General features: G+C 42.1%; 1 long non-coding RNA gene across 2 annotated transcripts; it reads left to right on the top strand.

The window, feature by feature from the left end:
• The first annotated feature begins 14,496 nt into the window (after positions 1–14,496).
• LOC120401816 lies at positions 14,497–15,778 on the top strand. Of its 2 annotated transcripts, none has more exons than XR_005596759.1 (3): positions 14,497–14,646; positions 14,795–14,916; positions 15,660–15,778. It is a non-coding gene; the product is annotated as an uncharacterized LOC120401816 (long non-coding RNA). The 2 variants fall into 2 exon arrangements; XR_005596758.1 differs by lacking the exon at positions 15,660–15,778 and adding an exon at positions 15,263–15,328.
• The last annotated feature ends 1,601 nt before the right edge of the window (positions 15,779–17,379 follow it).

The following is a 17,379-nucleotide window of genomic DNA, read 5'->3' as shown; positions in this document are numbered from 1 at the left end:
ATAGAAAACTAGAAGAGTTAACATCCCTGCTATCATTTTGGACTGCATACTCAGATCCAACTGCAATGTATTTTATCTGCTTTAACCTTTTAGTAACTCTCATTTCTTTTTCTTAGTTAATAAATCTTTAGTCTACTGAAGGATTGGCTACAGCATTGTCTTTGGTGTAAGGTCCTTGAGCATCCATTGACCTGGGTAAGTGACTGGCCCCCTGAGGCTGGAAGAACCTAATGTGTGGTGAATTTGGTTTTAATAACCTTTCATCATGATGTCCAGTTTGTCTAGGTGGTAGAGAGGCTGGAGTGCCAAAGGGGACTGTCTGTGACTCCATGGTAAAGCTAGCATAGTACTCCAGGAGTATACTTTTGTTACTGGCTTGGTGAAATCTAATGATAGACGATACCATCAGTTTGGGGTGTCTGCCCTATTTTCTGACAGTCTGTCCTGAGTTGGGCACTCTCAGCTGTGACCCAGACCTGACACAGGAATATGCTCCCCCACTGGGTATAGTTTTACACAATTGTCTAGGTGTATTGTGTGCTGGTGGGAGAAAGTAGAGGCTGCCTTCTTCTGAAGCATCTAGTCACTGATGGAGACTACGTGAAACATAGATCTAGTCAAGTATAGCAATTCCTATGCTTTTATGAAAATTTTCTGCTCAGCTAATTAAGATGGCCTACTTTGGGGCAGGTGTCCTATTATGCCAAATGCTGATGGGTTTAAAGTATAAGTTGCTTTTATGGTCTATACAAATATTAACCAGGATCTGGATCCAGAGCACCAAGGGCCTGTGATGGGATGTCCACACCACACAGGACTGGAAGGGTTTAAGCTGGTGAGGTAGGCCAGTTAACTCCACAGGATGACGTGGAGGAGGAGCCAAGGAACAGGGAACTAATTTGAAGCTGGCTCAGCTGGACAGGAAGAGGTGGGACCTGTATAATGCAGGTAGCTGGCAACAGATCGGTTCTGCAGGAAAGTAGGCTGCAGTCACTTCCTGAGTGAAGGGAGTTGGGAGGCTGGCAAACCCAGAGATGGGGGGAAGCTTGGAAGGTAGGAGAAGACTCAGGGGAAGAGCAGCAAGGAATAGGAGTGCAGACCTTGGCTGTTAACTGGAGGGCCCCTGAGCTGGAACCAGGCATAGACAGCAGGCTTGGGTTCCCTGAACAACCACTGGGGACATGGCACAGGCCAGGCAGAGGACAGCAGACTGCCTGGGAGTCCTGGAAAGACTTTGTTACATCTACCCCAGAAGGGGGGGGCATATATGGTGACCCAGCTGGAGAGCCGAGTCATGAAGACCAGGCTGCAGTTCCTGGAGCAAGAGGGGTCTGCAGGGCGAGAGGATGACCAGAGAGGCACCACCAGGGGAGGGCGCAATGCCTGGTGGAGCTAATCCCCAGGACTTCCAGGAGGAGGCGCCAGAAGCAGTGAGTGAACCCTATGACAGGGCCCAATCCTGCAATCTTTATCATTAATTTAAATGGGAGCTTGACCTGAGTAGGGACTGCAAGATTTGATCCCCAAGCTTGTGACAGAGGCCAGAACCCGTGGTGCCAGGCTAATACACCAACCCTTCCTACACTCTGTCATGATCTGCTTTGTAAATGCAGTACAAAAAAGTTTATTTAACCAAAAAGTGAAACCCAACATTACACAAGGAAGTGAGAATCCGTAACCGTTTATTATACAGTGTACTCTCTAGGGGCCAGATTCTGATACATTTACTCATGTTGAGTATTAACTTGCTCTCAACAAATAGCGCTAATGAATTCAATGGATGTACTCATGGAGTCAGATTCAGTGTGAGTAAAGTAGCAGACTCACAAATATACCACAGAGCATGGTTCTTCTATCTCTTATACTGGCTTTTACACTGCTGTAATTCTATTAACTCAGTGGAATTACCAGTGTAAATGAGATGAGAATGAGCCTTGCTATTTTCTGATTACAGTGTAAAATTTAACTCCTTTGGTATTTTAGCAAATGAAAAGTAAAGCTTTGTAGCTTTAGTTTATATTGCATATCACTATTTTGTAAGGCATTAGTAAGTCTAACATAAGAAGTCTGAAATCACAACAATATTTTAAAACTAACAGCAAAATCTATTTTGTGTCCTGAATACCATAGACAATATAAATCACAAATGTGAAAAGTAAAAGGATACAATCAGACTACTCTGTGTAGGAAAAGGGGAGGAAAAGAGCAAAATATACTATTCTGCGTGATTTTTTAAATATATTTTTATATAATAGGTGCTGCTATGCAATTGGTTTGGTAACTGTCTGGCTGTAATAGAATTTTGAAGATAGAAAGTCTCTTCTGAAAGAGGATTTATGGCTTTCTCTACAGTCAGTAGATACATTTTGAACGCCCATAATAGGAAATGTTCTGATTTTCCTCCTGAAACCATTGTATTAAATTATCGGACAACCCAGAGTTACATTGATTTTAAAAATGTATTTTAAAGGAATATTTAGTTTGAACTGTATTTATTCAGTGTTGTACAGGATGTAAGATCCTGGTTATACTTCAGATATGAATTTCTGTATGTAAAATGGTTGCACCTTTTTGTCAGTGATTGGAATAATATAACTTCCCAGAACAGGGAGAAATACAGAGGAAGTGAATGGAATGTCACAAACTGCCTAAAATCATCCTTCTCACCCCTCCGTTCTGATCATATCACTCCCCTCTATGAAGCCCTCTATTGTTTTTTTTTCTTTGGCTTTCACCTCAAATTCTGGCTTTGTGCTCACCTTGAAATCTGTAGACCAGTAACTCTCAACCTTCCCAGACTACTGTAATCCTTTCAACAGTCTGATTTCTCTTGTGTACCCCCAAGTTTCACCTCACTTAAAAACTTACAAAATCAGACATAAAAATACAAAAGTGTCACAGCACACTATTACTGAAAAATTGCTTACTTTCTTATTTTTAACCATATAATTATAAAATAAATCAATAGGAATATACATATTGTACTTACTTTTCAGTGTATAGCATATAGAGCCGTATAAACAAATCATTGTCTATGAAATTGTAGTTTGTACTGACTTCACTAGTGCTTTTTATGTAGCCTGTTGTAAAACTAGGCAAATATCTACATGAATTGATATACGCCCTGGAAGACCTCTGCGTACCCCCAAGAGTACACGTGCCCCTGGTTGAGAACCACTGCTGTAAACAACTATGTCCCATATCTCTGCTTCCATTTCTTTCTGCTCCTCCCATTAGCCAGTTCTACCTGCCAACAAATTCTTTCTTTATTCTCCTTCTCACATTCCTATCTTCCTGTCTCTTTCCATGGTGCCTCCTATGCCAGAAGTTCCCCCGCTCTCCAGGTGTGCACTACACCCACCCACTTGATCTTTCAAGTTTTCCCTCAAAATGTACTTCATTTATTTTTGTCTAAAACAAGGAAGGTTGCTAAGTGACTGCACTGCAGTCATTGATCCCATCCTTTACAGTACCAAGTGCTTAAAGCAAGGAATTGGATAGCTGAGGACTTTGTAAATGTACATAAATTGTTTTCCTGCATAAAATGTGTAGTCATCTGTGACCCTGGGACCTCTTGGTGCCCACTGGCATAGGGCACAGGGCTGCATAAGGTTACAGGGATCCCCTGGGTCTCGTCTCTACTTAATAGTTCCTCAAGGTATGTCATGTAAGCTCTCTACTGAAAGCCTGTGTCATACTGTCATCATGTGACACTATGACGTGTGTCATAATCATTGCAAAACCTATGTATGGATAATATATAAGGAGGTGTGTGTGTACACTGAAAATTGTCTGTGAGTTTGGGATGGGGATCAGAAGTTTTTCAGGCGAGAGTCTCTTATCTACCTGTCTGGCTACATGTAAATTGTGTATTGTATACCTCACAATGAACGCTTATTTACACTCTGAGCAAAATGCTGATCTTCTTAGCGTGTGCGCAGCATGCCTCAGGTGGCACGTGACCAGGATTCATCACCAAATTTGGTCAGCTGGTTGGATCATTAGCGTCTCTGGCCCGGGTTGGGTACTGATGGGGACTGTGACATCAGTGCTGATCCACGCCCCCTCATTAACATATTGGAAAGACCCCAGGGAAGATTCTTGACAGGTAAAAACGAGCAGTAGGAGGTACCCTGTTTACAAGTGAAGACAATGGATCATTGGAACTATATCTGGGGGTGTAGAAGTATACCAAGATACCCTTCATTGAGGGACACGTTGCCAGCTGTTTTGTCTTATGAACAGTGGATCACAGCCAATCTGGCTGTTTAATGCTGGGAGAGAGACTTTGGGTGAGTCTAATGAGACCAGGAAAGTGTCTTGTTGGTTAAGTTTAGGTTCTAGAAAGCACATTATGATTTTATTGTCTATGTAACCACTTGTTTTCATTAATTCTACTTGCTTCTTCTCAAATCTCTATTCTTTGTTAAATAAACTCATGCTTGTTTTCACTATGAACATATCTAAGTAGGGTGAGTTCAGCAGAGTGATGCTGCGGGGTACTGTTCCTTTGGGAATGGCACATCTGTGAGCTCTGTGAGTGCCCAGTGGAAGAGGGGCTGGATACTCCAGGGAGACACTCGCAGACCGTGGGCATTGGAGTGTGCCTATCACTAACTTGCAGAGGGACAGTGGGGTCTCTGTAGGCTGACAGGTGAGTGCTTATGTTGCTTAGGCTGGTAGAGTCAAGGAGCTGATCCCTGACAGGAACAGACCAGGCTTCCTCATGCTAAAGGTGGGTGTTGGCGAGGTGCCTCACAAACCTGGGTACCCTCAGGAAGCGGCACACCATCCAGTTAGGGAGCGGAAATAGTACCATATGACATAGCTGACCATTGAATAGCCTATCAAAACAGTTTGTGAAGAACCCATAGGCTACGAATATGGCAATTTTTAAACAAATTATTTCCCAGAAAGTGGGTTCAGTTCATGACCAGCTGGTGAACAGCAAAGGCTAAATGGGCTAGATTATTTTATTTGTGATTAATAATTTTACCAGTTTTAATCTGGATGAAACCTATCCATTAAAATGTATCTGAAAATAGGACAGTATTATTAGGAGTGCTTCACTATTGTTAATTCATTTAATACTCGGTGTAACAGCACTAGTCATAATTAACTCCTTTGGTATTAGTCAAGCTGTTATTCTATATGTACAGTATTTGTGTGAGAATATCATTCTAGATTCTCATTAATTGAAACACTATAAAAATGTCATAACTTTAATTTGTCTTATGTTAAATATTGCGAGGCACCCAGATTTGATTTCCTATACGAATTTATCAAAATACTGCTGCTACGTTAATTTAAGTCAGAAACAATATCTTGCAGCCATGTGTACATCAGTCTATTGCCTTACATTTTGTCTCTTTTCAAGGGACTTGTTTGGTTTTTTTTTAATTAAACTTTTTTTTTTAATTTGCTAGTGAACACTAAGGGAACAGTAACAATAGACGCCAATGTCCCTTTTGTTAGGCAAAATATATTTGTACGTTCAGAATACTTTTTTCCATAGTTCCCCCAGAAAACTTTAAAGTTATGGATCTCTTTTGATCAAAGAATGCCAGATGCACCCCTGTGTAAATAAAACATATATCACAATTACACTATGTGGATTTAGCCACTGTTGATAAATACTCTATCAGTGGTTTCAGTAGCCTCAGTGACGGGTTTCCTGCAGCACTTCAGCAAGTTATTCTGAATTCTCTGAACATCTTTTCACTTGTATTTGGTTGCCTCTTAGTCCATGTACTGCCTTACTGATTTATTAAATCCTTTTACTGACTTTGCGGAGAAGCGCCCGGTTGGAGCTCTGGCCCTAAGGAATTGTTAATTCTCATGACCTTTGGTACCATGGCTTCAGTCACTGATGAAAATTGAATTTTCTCACAAGGTGAGATTCTTAAGATTCTTGCATGCTTTGAATGTGGGTAATAACTGCAGTGTAAGGAAATTATCATTTGAAGGAGAGCATTATTGTTGTGTGTGCTATATATAGTAACAATTGTGCTATATGCTTTACAGGACAAATTAGAATGACATAGGATGAAATCCTGGCTCCCCTGAAGTCAATGGGAACTTTGTCAATGGGGCAGGATTTACTTGCTGGCTCTTGCCTTGATACAATGAATAGGGGGAAAATAGGATGAAGCAGAATAAGAATGACAGCAATATTGGTTTTCATTTTATTTAAATATTGTGTATTGACACACTTCTTATGGGCATTGTGGAAAGATGGGGCTGAAGAGAGGGTAGTGGCTTGACAGACCAAAACTGGGCAACATGGGAGTGGTTGTGGGTAATGTGGATGCGCCGACGTCAAGGTGGACATCATTGGCCAAGTGGAGGGGGGATTAGTGTGTCATGTCTGTAATTAGATTGCAAACTCTTCAGGGGGCTGATGCATGAAGAGAGTGGGACCATGATCCTGCACATGGATCCAAGTGAAGCCAATCTTGCCCATGTGTAAATTTCATTGGACTCATCTGCAATCTTGCCAATCCAAAGCATTCAAATAATGAGACCTGGCTTAAAAAAACCATGACGTTTAAAAATAATAATAAAAAACTCAGATTCTTATGTAATGACATGAATCTGGGGAGCAGAGCCTTAAGAAAAACACACCATGAGACTCGCAATAAAACCCTGAGACTGGCAATATGGCATTGGGGTCCGCACTCGGGGCAAGGAGCCACCTGCACAGACCCACTTACAGGATCGGGCTTTAGGTCAGAGATGCAACTATATAGGGTCTTCAAGGTTGGGAATTTAAAGGCGATGTGGTAAAGAAGGAGCCAGTAGAAGAGGTATTTAAGAGGGGACAGGTGGCTGATGCCTGAGTAAGGACTTGAGGATTTGGCCTGCAGGACTCTGTTTCATTTGGTGGTTTGCATCCAACTGTTTGCGGCATGATACAGTATCTAAATCAGGGCTGCTGGCTTTGCCCTCATAACACCTTACAAATGCACCGTGGTCTCCTTTTTTTTCTTTTTTTCCCCTCTTTTTTTCTCTTTGTCTTTTTTCTCTCTTCTCTTTCTTTCTACATCTGAAATGTAATGTTCATTTGAATCACCTAAATAGAATGCAGACTCTAGAAGCTTTTTTTCTTTTATTTTTTGTTTAATTTTGAAAACTTCAGTAGCTGTAAACCATCACTGGGGTAATTAAGCTCCATTTTTATTCTTTTTATTTCTATGCAGCCTCATTTGTATTCACATCATTTACTGAGCAGGTTTATTCTGATAGATTGTTATCCACAATAAACTGAAATACCTTTCAAAGTGCTCTCTATAAGCTAAGAAAAAATTATTTGAGTTGCATTTATAAATCCTAAGTGAATATGCCAGCAGATTGATTGTGCAGTAGGTTTCCTCCTTCATTTAAACATTGCTGAAATAGGTCCTGACATGATTTTTTTAATCTGTCTAAGAAAATATTAGTAATTATTAATTGAGCCTCCATGGTAAAATATTCATAGAATGTAAAATTATTAGTCATATTCTCTCATGCAGTATTTGATCATTTATCTCCCAAATGTATTGGTCACTCAAGCATTTTCTCTTCTGTTGTGTTATCTTCTCCTGCAAGGTAATCTGTGACATCATAGGTCTTGTGTTTGTGGTACAATACGATATCATGAAAATGCTGTTGACCTCATTAATTAATCAATTAATTAATTATTATTGTGGTAATGCCTAGGTGCCTGAGCTAGAAAAAAAGAGGGCCTTGCCCCAGATAGCTTTCTCAAGACAGTATGCTTGTTATTAAGGTTATCTATTAGGCACTAGCCACACATAAGGGAAGATTCAGAGAGAAATCAGTTGGAGTTTTACCATTGATTTCAGTGGGGCCAGGATTTTACTCAGTCCCTATCTTAAAGATCTTACAAACTACAGAGACAAGCAGTATAAGAAGAGTGGGCAGGAAGGATACAGCCAAAATGTAATGGTTTTTATAAACATTGGTTCTCTATTTTTTTTTAAAAATCTAAATAAATACACATCTATACTCCACCGTGAACAACCTATCCATTATTAGTTGGTCAGTTTCTTGTAGGCTGGTAATCTACAAGGAGGATCCTAATTTTGAGATAAAACCTTTAAAATCTCTTTTCCAAACTGGGGGGAGGGAGAGAAAACAAACAGGGTTTTGTGTTCTGCAGTCCTTAATCAGCAAAGCTCCCAATAAGTGTAGTGGGGATTTTGAAGGGGACTGAGCCAGGAGTTTTGTCTTCTTAAAAATGAGGGATGAGTCCCAACCAAAAACTCAACTCTGTCTCTGTAGCCAGCCAAACAAACCTCTGGATCTAAACCCCACTCAGCTTTAGAGAAGTTTAGGTCCAGGCCTGATCATCTCACTCAGACTGATCTCTTCTAAAAGCTATTACCTAAGAATAACTCAGCCTCGTTAATACAGAGGACTGTAATTAGTTATCTGTGATAGTCAGGAGACTGTAATTACTTTCTTGTTTCTTTAGCATGAGGTATAGCTTGGGGAATGGTTGTCACCATATGTCACCATGTTTAGTAATATTGGACTATGAGCTGCATTTTTGACCCTATTTCCCAGTCTCTTCAGAAAACACATGAGGACATAGCCACTGTTAGCATAATATTGTTCACAAACAGTTTTTGCAAATTCAGAATCACTCTTTTGAATCAGTTGTTTCCACAGCCTTTTGTGTTTACCTGTCCACAGACATTCTGGTTTTTATTCACATAAATATTTTGGGAATGAACACAAGCATTCAGGGTCCCAGCACAAGGCAGATTGATCACTGAAGCCCAGTTGAATCCTTCAAAATATGACATGTTGGATTTAAGTGTTGCATATATCAGTGCTTCTCAAAGTGGTGGTCCGTGGAGAGGTGTCAGTCTGCGAGTCATCGGCTGCCGGTCCGCGGTGAGTTTCCTCATAAGAGCGTCGAATAGGATAATATGGCACCAGTCCCTGGCACATTGGAAAAAAAATTGCTGGTCCCCCACATCAGATAGCTTGAGAAGCACTGGCATATATGCCTTGTACTGGCCTTCTGCTCTGGGGTAAATTTTACCCCCTTTGAATACCCAGATTTGCATTCAGATACGAGCATTTACATGTGAATAGATATCCTCAATTTGTGCTTGCCCCTGTTTATGATGTGAGCAGCCTCTGAATAAGCTCTCCCGTGACACTGAGGGATGAGCTGTGGGAAAAGACTTCAGGAGCAGACTGGATTTGCAGAGACACCTACTCTGTCTAGGTGCTCCGTTGATGGAGCAACAGAAACATTGCTTGATGTCAGGGTTGGAGGTGAACCCATGTGAACACACCTCTGAACTCTGGGTCTTGCTGACTGAGGACGACCAACTGAGTATGGTACAGTGGAGATAAAGGGGAGTGGCGTATTAAGAGAACATTTGTTGGTCAGACTTTCACAGTGGGGAAACTGAGGCAAGAGACACTGCCCAATGTACTGTGGGGTGGGTGTTTGCCAGTGGTCACATGCTTTGAATTGTGGTTGTGGTATTTTGTCAATTAATGCTGGGTCCCCTTTTAATAAAAGTTCTCTTTTGTTATACACATGCTTGTGAGATGGAAAGTATTGTCACTTAGCAGCACCCATGGGTGGTGTTAAATTTCTCAGATTACTGGATGGGGGCTCAAACCGGTTTTGTTTTGTATTGTTAAGAGGAACCCCTATTGAACCTGGCCCTTGTTGCTGCCAACTCCATCTGGCAGAAAAGTTACAATAATGTTTCAGGTGTCTGGTGTGGGATTTTCCAACATGACTAAATGACCTAAGAGCATGATTGAAAGTCACTGGAACATATGCGCCCAATCCCCACCTTTAATCTGGAAATGGAAGCAATGCCATGTTACCGACGTGAGCAATCACATACCGCAAATAGTTCTCACACACCCAGGAACGGCACTGTATTCTCATAAAGTGCTTTTTGAGCAACTATGAATCCATTAATAAAAATCAACATCTCTTCATGGATCATTCTCAAATTGGGGGGAAAAAAGGCAAAATTTTTGGGGTGTATAGTTTGCCATGAATTCATTGGCTGCATAGTTTGCCCTTGTGAGAGGTGGCTGGAAAACCCATGAGTCATCCTGCACCCTTAATACTTGTGGGATCCAGAACGCTGGGCAGTCAATGGAGCTATGCAGATTTACTCTGGCTGTGGATCTTGTCCTCAGGTTTTATAGATATTGGGTCTCTAAAATGTAACAACAATTAAAGGGTTGTAAAAAAATGTTAAAAGCTTTTGAGAGCTACTGTGGTTTAGTGGATTGGGCTCTGAACAAGGAGTCAGCAGAGTTGAGCTCTATTTCTGATTTTGCTACTAACCTGCTGTATGGTCTTGGGCAAGATACTTTACAGCTCTGTGCCTGTGTTTTCCCTCCCACCCTTTGTTTGTTTTGTCTCTTTTGACTAAATTCTTTGGGGCAGGCACTGTTTCTCATTCTGCTTGTGCCGCACCTCACCCAATCCCTAATAATACTAATTAATCACAATCTCATTTCTAGAAATCCTGGTTCCTTTGGAGAAGGGTGTTTTTGTTTCACAGGTTCTCGACTGGTGTGCTGTGTATCGTCTTGTCCACAGGGTGACGTGATGAGAGAGGCAGCTTGAGTGTGATTAGTTGACCAAGGAAAAACAATAACTGAAAGTTGAAATTCTGGAGCTGTTTGGAAATCTGCCATCAGAAAATGACACATGTTGAACTCTTTGTTCTTACTACTTCTGGGGTCAGATTTTCCATATTCACTTGTGAAATTCTGTTTGCTTATTTGGCATAATTCTAATGACTGGCAGGGACACATAGAACTCCTTGGTGTTAATTTGTGTAGATGGGAAAGAGACTTCTTGAAATCCTATGCTGAACAAGAGGGTATGGAACGTTAAAGCATGACTGTGTTCAGAAAAAGACACCTTGTTATCTCCTATGCTTTAATGTGTCCTCTGAGTCCTATCTATTTAGAGCCATTGTTGACAAGTTTTTGCTGCTCTCAGTATTGGAGAGCCAATGCAGTGGCAAAAGAGCAGGCTGTATTGTGTGCCTCCTGTATCATCTATAAAATTGCAGCTATGTTCCGAATCTGGAGCCTTTATCATTGCTGGTGATGTACAAAACAGATTGACAACATAACTAGTTTTTCTTTTTTCTTTTTGCTACAGTATGAGGCTGAGTTTGCAGTCCTGACAGTTAGATAAAGCTTCCTTTTGAATTCTTCAGTGAACAAATCTGATATGGAAGATACTTACGGAGAAGAATACGAGACACTGAGATGTCATTTTTGCAGTTACCTTTCTGATTGTAGCTATGCTTCAAAAGTAGCACTACCATATTTGGTAGGCCCATCAGTTGTACATTTCCCCCACAAAACACCCCCGGATAAAAACAAAACAACAACAAAGGAACAAGCTGCAGGAGTAAAAAGAGAATGCAGGCAGGAGTCCAGCAACAGAGTGGGGGCTATCCAGTTTATTGCGCCCAATTCAGCATGCATGATTACCTGCCTATGGCCAGGTGGTGTATGTGTGCATTCAGTGCAAGGAGCTCCTGGCCCTCAGAATCTGTGTACAGGCTTTGGAGACCAGGGTGGCTGAGCTGGAGGAGCTAAGGGAGACAGAAAGGTACATAGCTGAGACTTTCCGGGATACAGTAGAATGGTCCCACCCCCAATCAGCCTCTGGGCTGTTGAGGAGGATGAAAGTTTTAGGGAAGGAGAACATCCAACTGGAGCGGAGGGAAATGTTCCCATAGTTGGGACCCTCCTTCCAGATGATGATGTGGTATCCTCTCACACTGAGGATACCTCTCCGGGGGAGGAAACTCCAGTTATTAGGAAAAGACAGGTATTAGTAATGGAGGATTTAATCATTAAAAACATAGATAGCTGGGTTTGCAATGACCAGGAGAACTGCACGGTGACTTGCCTGTCTGGTGCAAAGGTTGTGGATCTCTCGAGACATATAGATAGACTTATGTGTATTGCTGGGGAGGAGCCAGTGGTCGTGGTACATGTACGTAACAATCACATAGGAAAGGATAGGAGAGAGGTCCTGGAGGCCAAATTTAGGCTTCTAGGTAAGAGATTGAAATCCAGGACCTCCATGTTAGCATTATCTAAAATGCTTCCAGTTCCATGTGCAGAGCCAGTTAGACAGGCAGAACTGCAGGGTCTCAATGCGTGGATAAGACGATGGTGTAGGGAAGAGGGTTTAGATTTATTAGGAATTGGGGAAACTTTTGGGAAAGGGGGAGCCTATACAGCAGAGGTGGGCAAACTACAGCCCACGGGACTGTCCTGCCCGGCCCTTGAGCCCCCAGCCCCTCCCCTGCAGCCATGGTGCTGTGCGAGCAGTGCTCTGGGTGGTGGGGCTGCACGCTCCTGCCAAGCAGCGTGGTGGTGTCTGGCTCCAGCCAAGACATGCTGCTCTGAGTGGCATGGTAAGGGGGCTGGGGCTGGGTCCGGGGGGTTGGATAAGCGCCGGGGGGGGGGGCTCTGGTGGGCAGTCAGTTGACAGGGAGCAAGGGGCAATTGGATAGGGCGGAGGTTCTGGGGGCAGTCAGGGGATGGGGGTTGGATAAGCATGGGAGTCCCAGGAGTCCTGTCAGGGGTGGGGGTGTGGATAGGGGTCAGGGGACAGAAAATGGGGAGAGTTGGATAGGCATGGGTCCTGGGGGACCTGTCAAGAGGCAGGGGTGTGGATAGGGGTCAGAGCAGTAAGGGGATGGGGAGCAGGGGGATTGAATAGGGGGTGGGGTCCTGGGGGCAGTTAGGGGTGGGGAGGTCCAGGGAGAGAGCAGTTAGGGGACAAGGAGCAGCAGGGTGGGATGGGTCAGGGATTCTGAGGGGGGCAGTCAGGGGGCAGGAAGTGGGGAGGGGTCAGAGGCCAGGCTGTTTGCGGAGGCACAGCCTTCCCTACCTGGCCCTCCATACAATTTTGCAACCCCAATGTGGCCCTTGGGCTAAAAAGTTTGCCCACCCCTGCTATACAGGAAGGAAGGGCTCCACCTAAACCAAAATGGAACCAGCTTGCTGGCAGTCAAAAAAGTGAACAGAATGTTGGGAATCATTAAAGAAAGGGATAGATAATAGACAGAAAATATCATATTGCTTCTATAGAAATCCATGGTATGCCCACATCTTGAATACTGTGTGCAGATGTGGTCGCCCGATATCATAAAAGATATATTGAACTTAGAAAAGGTTCAGAAAAGGACAACAAAAATGATTAGGTGTATGGAACGGCTGCCATATGAGGAGAGATTAATAAGACTGGGACTTTTCAGCTTGGAAAAGAGACGACTAAGGGGGGATATGATAGAGGTCTATAAAATCATGACTGGTATGGAGAAAGTAAATAAGGAAGTGTTATTTACTCCTTCTCATAACACAAGAACTAGGGCTCACCAAATGAAATTAATAGGCAGCAGGTTTAAAACAAACAAATGGAAATATTTTTTTCACACAATGTGCAGTCAATCTGTGGAACTTCTTGTCAGAGGATGTTTTGAAGGCCAAGACTATAACTGGATTCAAAAAAGAACTGGATAAATTCATGGAGGATAGGTCCATAAATGGCTATTAGCCAGGATGGGCAGGGATGGCGTCCCTAGCCTCTGTTTGCCAGAAGCTGAGAATGGGTGACAACGAATGGATCACTTGATGATTACCTGTTCTGTTCATTCCCTCTGGGGCACCTGGCATTGGTCACTGTTGGAAGACAGGATACTGGGCTTGATGGACCTTTGGTCTGACCCAATATGGCCGTTCTTGTGTTCTTATATGTTTGTTCGCAAACATCACACAAATTTTATTCACAATATTTCACACTAATATCCAGGCCCTTAGCAAAATTAAGACTCTGTTCCCTGGTGTATTTGTGAAATTTGGATGAATTACCCAAAATGTATGAGCTATTCAATGCGAAAGTTTACAAATTATGCCTTGGTTCAATTTTTGCCAGAGATATTTGGAACTGAAAATAGTTTCTTGCTCTTACAGTTCTGTCCATCTGTTTCTCTGTGTCCCTTACTCAAAGCCAATGAGGTTTTTTTGTATTATTTTTACATTGTAATGTTCACACACAAGTGTTCTCTGTTCGAAAGTATAACACATAAAGAAATAATATCTTAGTTACAAGCTTGATGCAGGGATGATTGGGTGAAGTTTTATGAGCTGCATTATGCAGATCAGACTAGATGTTCGTAACAATCACTTCTGGCATTAAAATCTAATATTCTTTTTAGGGCAAACCGTTCAGTAAAACAAAGCTACAGTATGATACTATTTACTATATTCAGTTCTTAATTTCCAGCATACCCTCACCCACCAAAGGCATTTTTGTTTCATTCAGGTTGGCCACTCCATCGCCAGATGGCAGTTTCTAAGACCTTGTCGGTGAGCTACCTAATGATCACTTTTACTGAAAGAGAACTAATGAAAACCGAAGTGTGGTATTTACCAAGACCAGGTGCTTTTTTGACTGCTTGGCACTAAAAATCAAAATATGTTAATATTGAAAGGAATCTGCTAATTTATTCCTGAGCTGGAGAGAGAGGATTGAGCTCGTGGAGGCCACTGTGTTACCCATTTTAATATCCAGCCAGTAGAGGCTGTGTAACCTCTAAAGGACAGAGAAGGGAAGTAAGTATCCTGAGGTCAGAGTCTGGGGTTGAGCAGGAGTTGCAGGCTTGAGGAAACAGCCTGGGAGCTGGCTGCAGAGCAGAGGCTGGGCTGGGCTGAGACTCTCCCTGTTGCTGGCTGATTCCTTGTTGGATTTTACACATTGCAGTTGACTCTGCCATCCATGAGCCAAGAAAGTTTCATGAGATGTGCCCAGAATGGCTGGGGAGAGGAGTGCCCATTTTCTACCAGTGGCAGCAACCCCGTCATGTTTTTCTAGTGGAAGCTACGGTATGCATTTCCTAGCACTTCTTTACATTCTTCCCTGGCTTCTCTTTAAACTTTTACACCGGGGTTAATAAACTGACCCTTTGTGTTTGGTGTCAGACATGATCTTTTGTGCTGCAACAGGTTCAGGATTATACCATAAATGAGTGGGAGGAGCCCTGGCTTTGTCCCCTTCAATTGCTAATACACCTGGTCAAAATTTTCAAACGAAAATATTTTTCAATATAAATGGCTTCTTTTTTAATTCGCCCAAAAAAAAAAGTTCTGTTATTTCCAAATGTTCCTTTTTTGACAAAATCCCCACATTGTTTTCATTTTTCTTTCCCCTCCTTTTACTCCCCATATTTAGCAAAATGGAAAAAGGAAGGGGAGGAGGGAAGCAGAGAAAAGAGGAAGAAACAACAGCTCCCAGATCTTGAAAAATGTTCAAACTGAAAGTTTTCTAAACTGAAAATTTTGAATAAAATTTTTTCCTAACATTTTTGAAAAAGTGAAAAATTGTTTGTTCAAACCCTGCAGAGCAATTATTTCAATTTCTTCCTCAATAAAATAAAATAAAATCGTTACCCTGTTTCAGCTGGCTGTACTCACTAGCCAGCTACATGAACTGTGTGCACAGGCGGCAAAATACTGCACTGCGAAAAGTGGGGTAGTAACTTACTCCTTAACCGGAGCAAGAAGGAAGCCAGGACAGTGCTCAGTAGTAACACTGAGGACTACTGTCTTTTAACTGTCTTTTAATGCAGTTTATCAAGTAGAATTCAGGAGATAGAACTGGCATCATGTAACCAGGCACCTCTCTCCATGGATCACTATCAACTGGTCTGCAGTTCACAGAGCACTGGACTGGGACTCAGGTGACCCCAAGTGGCTCTGCCACTGATCTCCTGAGTGACTTAATCTCTCTGTACCTCAGTTTCTCCATCTGTAAAATGGAGATGAAGATATGTCCTTTGTAAAGTGCTCATGAGATCTACTGATGAAAAGTGCTATGTAAGCGCTAGGTATATCTTAAAACATTCTATTGGAAAACTTTGAGCTCTTGGGTGAAAACCTAGAAATCAATGAGTTTTGATATTGACTTCAGTGGGGCCAGGATTTAACTTCTTGTATTGTACAGTTGTTCCTTGCTTTATATAATGGATGTGTTTACTTTTTTTCTTGGTCTGCCCATGAAAGCAGGTCTGGAGAGTTATATACCTATTTAAAAAGTGTATGGCTCCACAGATATTGTGCTGCGGGATTCTCTACATGTTGATAGGACCCAGGCTAAAGTAGTAAATTATTAAGAGACTACTGACATTAAGATATTGAAAAGTGGCAAACTTAAGAGTTAGGGCTGTTTCTTAAATTGGGACTGTCTAGGTGCACTGTGTGTGGAATGGATGTAGGGAAGCTAAAGGCTTTGGCAAAATGCAAACCTTCCAAGGGAGATAGTGCCCCTCTCCCACCTATCAGTCTTCCAACCTGTAACATAGGGATAATAGCACTTCTTTTCACCCACTGTTTGTCCATCTTCTTTTTAGGTTGTAATCTCATCTGGGCAGGGACTGTCTCTTAATAAGCGTTTGTACCGTGTGTAGCATAATGATGTTCACTGGGGACTCTGTATCACCACCAACAAGAGTTTATTATTAACAGAGACAGTTCTCACGAAGGTATTCCCCAAAGAAAAATCAAAGTGTAAGCATGAAAAATAGATCAATATTTTTGAAATAGTGTAAATGAATCACATGAATCTCATTATTTGACTGGGTTTTACCCAGCATTTAAAACAAAAGGGAAGAGCGCTTTTGATCATGATGCCACAGTCTCAAAATTGACAAAACTCAATTGCTGCAGTTCTGGGAGCAAAGGACTTTAGTCTTGTCAGTTCTAAATTGCTTTGAAAACAGGATTGCCTTCTTTCTCATTTACAATACAAAGTGCTGCATGTGGACAACCAACCTGGGGTGTTTTGGCCCATTTTCAACAACTCAATATTGATATTCCTGTCCATTGTACCCACCTGTCCCCCCTTCTTATCTGGATTTCCTTCATCTTCCCTCCTCTAGGATTACCCTTACTTCCTTTATCAGGGCTGTGTTTTAATGTCATCCTCCATTCCCATTTTGTGTTTTCTTTCCCCCCTAACTGTACTGTATGTTGTAATGAATCCATGTGCTCTAGACAACAGATTGCATTGTTGTGTAACTGTGTCTTTCCCTCACACAGGCTGGGTGCTGGGGCCAGAATGCTCATCCTTCAATTTCAAAAGTATATTCAAAAGTATGTCCATGTGAGTTAACGGTCAATCTCCCTCCTGGTAAGTCACACGTCCTGCGTGTTGGCTACGGGAGGGCACTATAAATCACTCTCATGTACACACAAATCCAGTGACACCCATGAAAAGATTATTTTCTATGAAAAATTCTGTAGCAACAATATAATGTCCTCAGGATCAGCCAGCGAGGATTTGTTCTGATG

Source organism: Mauremys reevesii, linkage group 3, assembly GCF_016161935.1.
Source record: "Mauremys reevesii isolate NIE-2019 linkage group 3, ASM1616193v1, whole genome shotgun sequence".
In the NCBI taxonomy this organism is placed as follows: domain Eukaryota; kingdom Metazoa; phylum Chordata; order Testudines; family Geoemydidae; genus Mauremys; species Mauremys reevesii.
The sequence above is the reverse complement of the archived record's forward strand: the minus strand, read 5'-3'. Positions and strand labels throughout refer to the sequence as shown.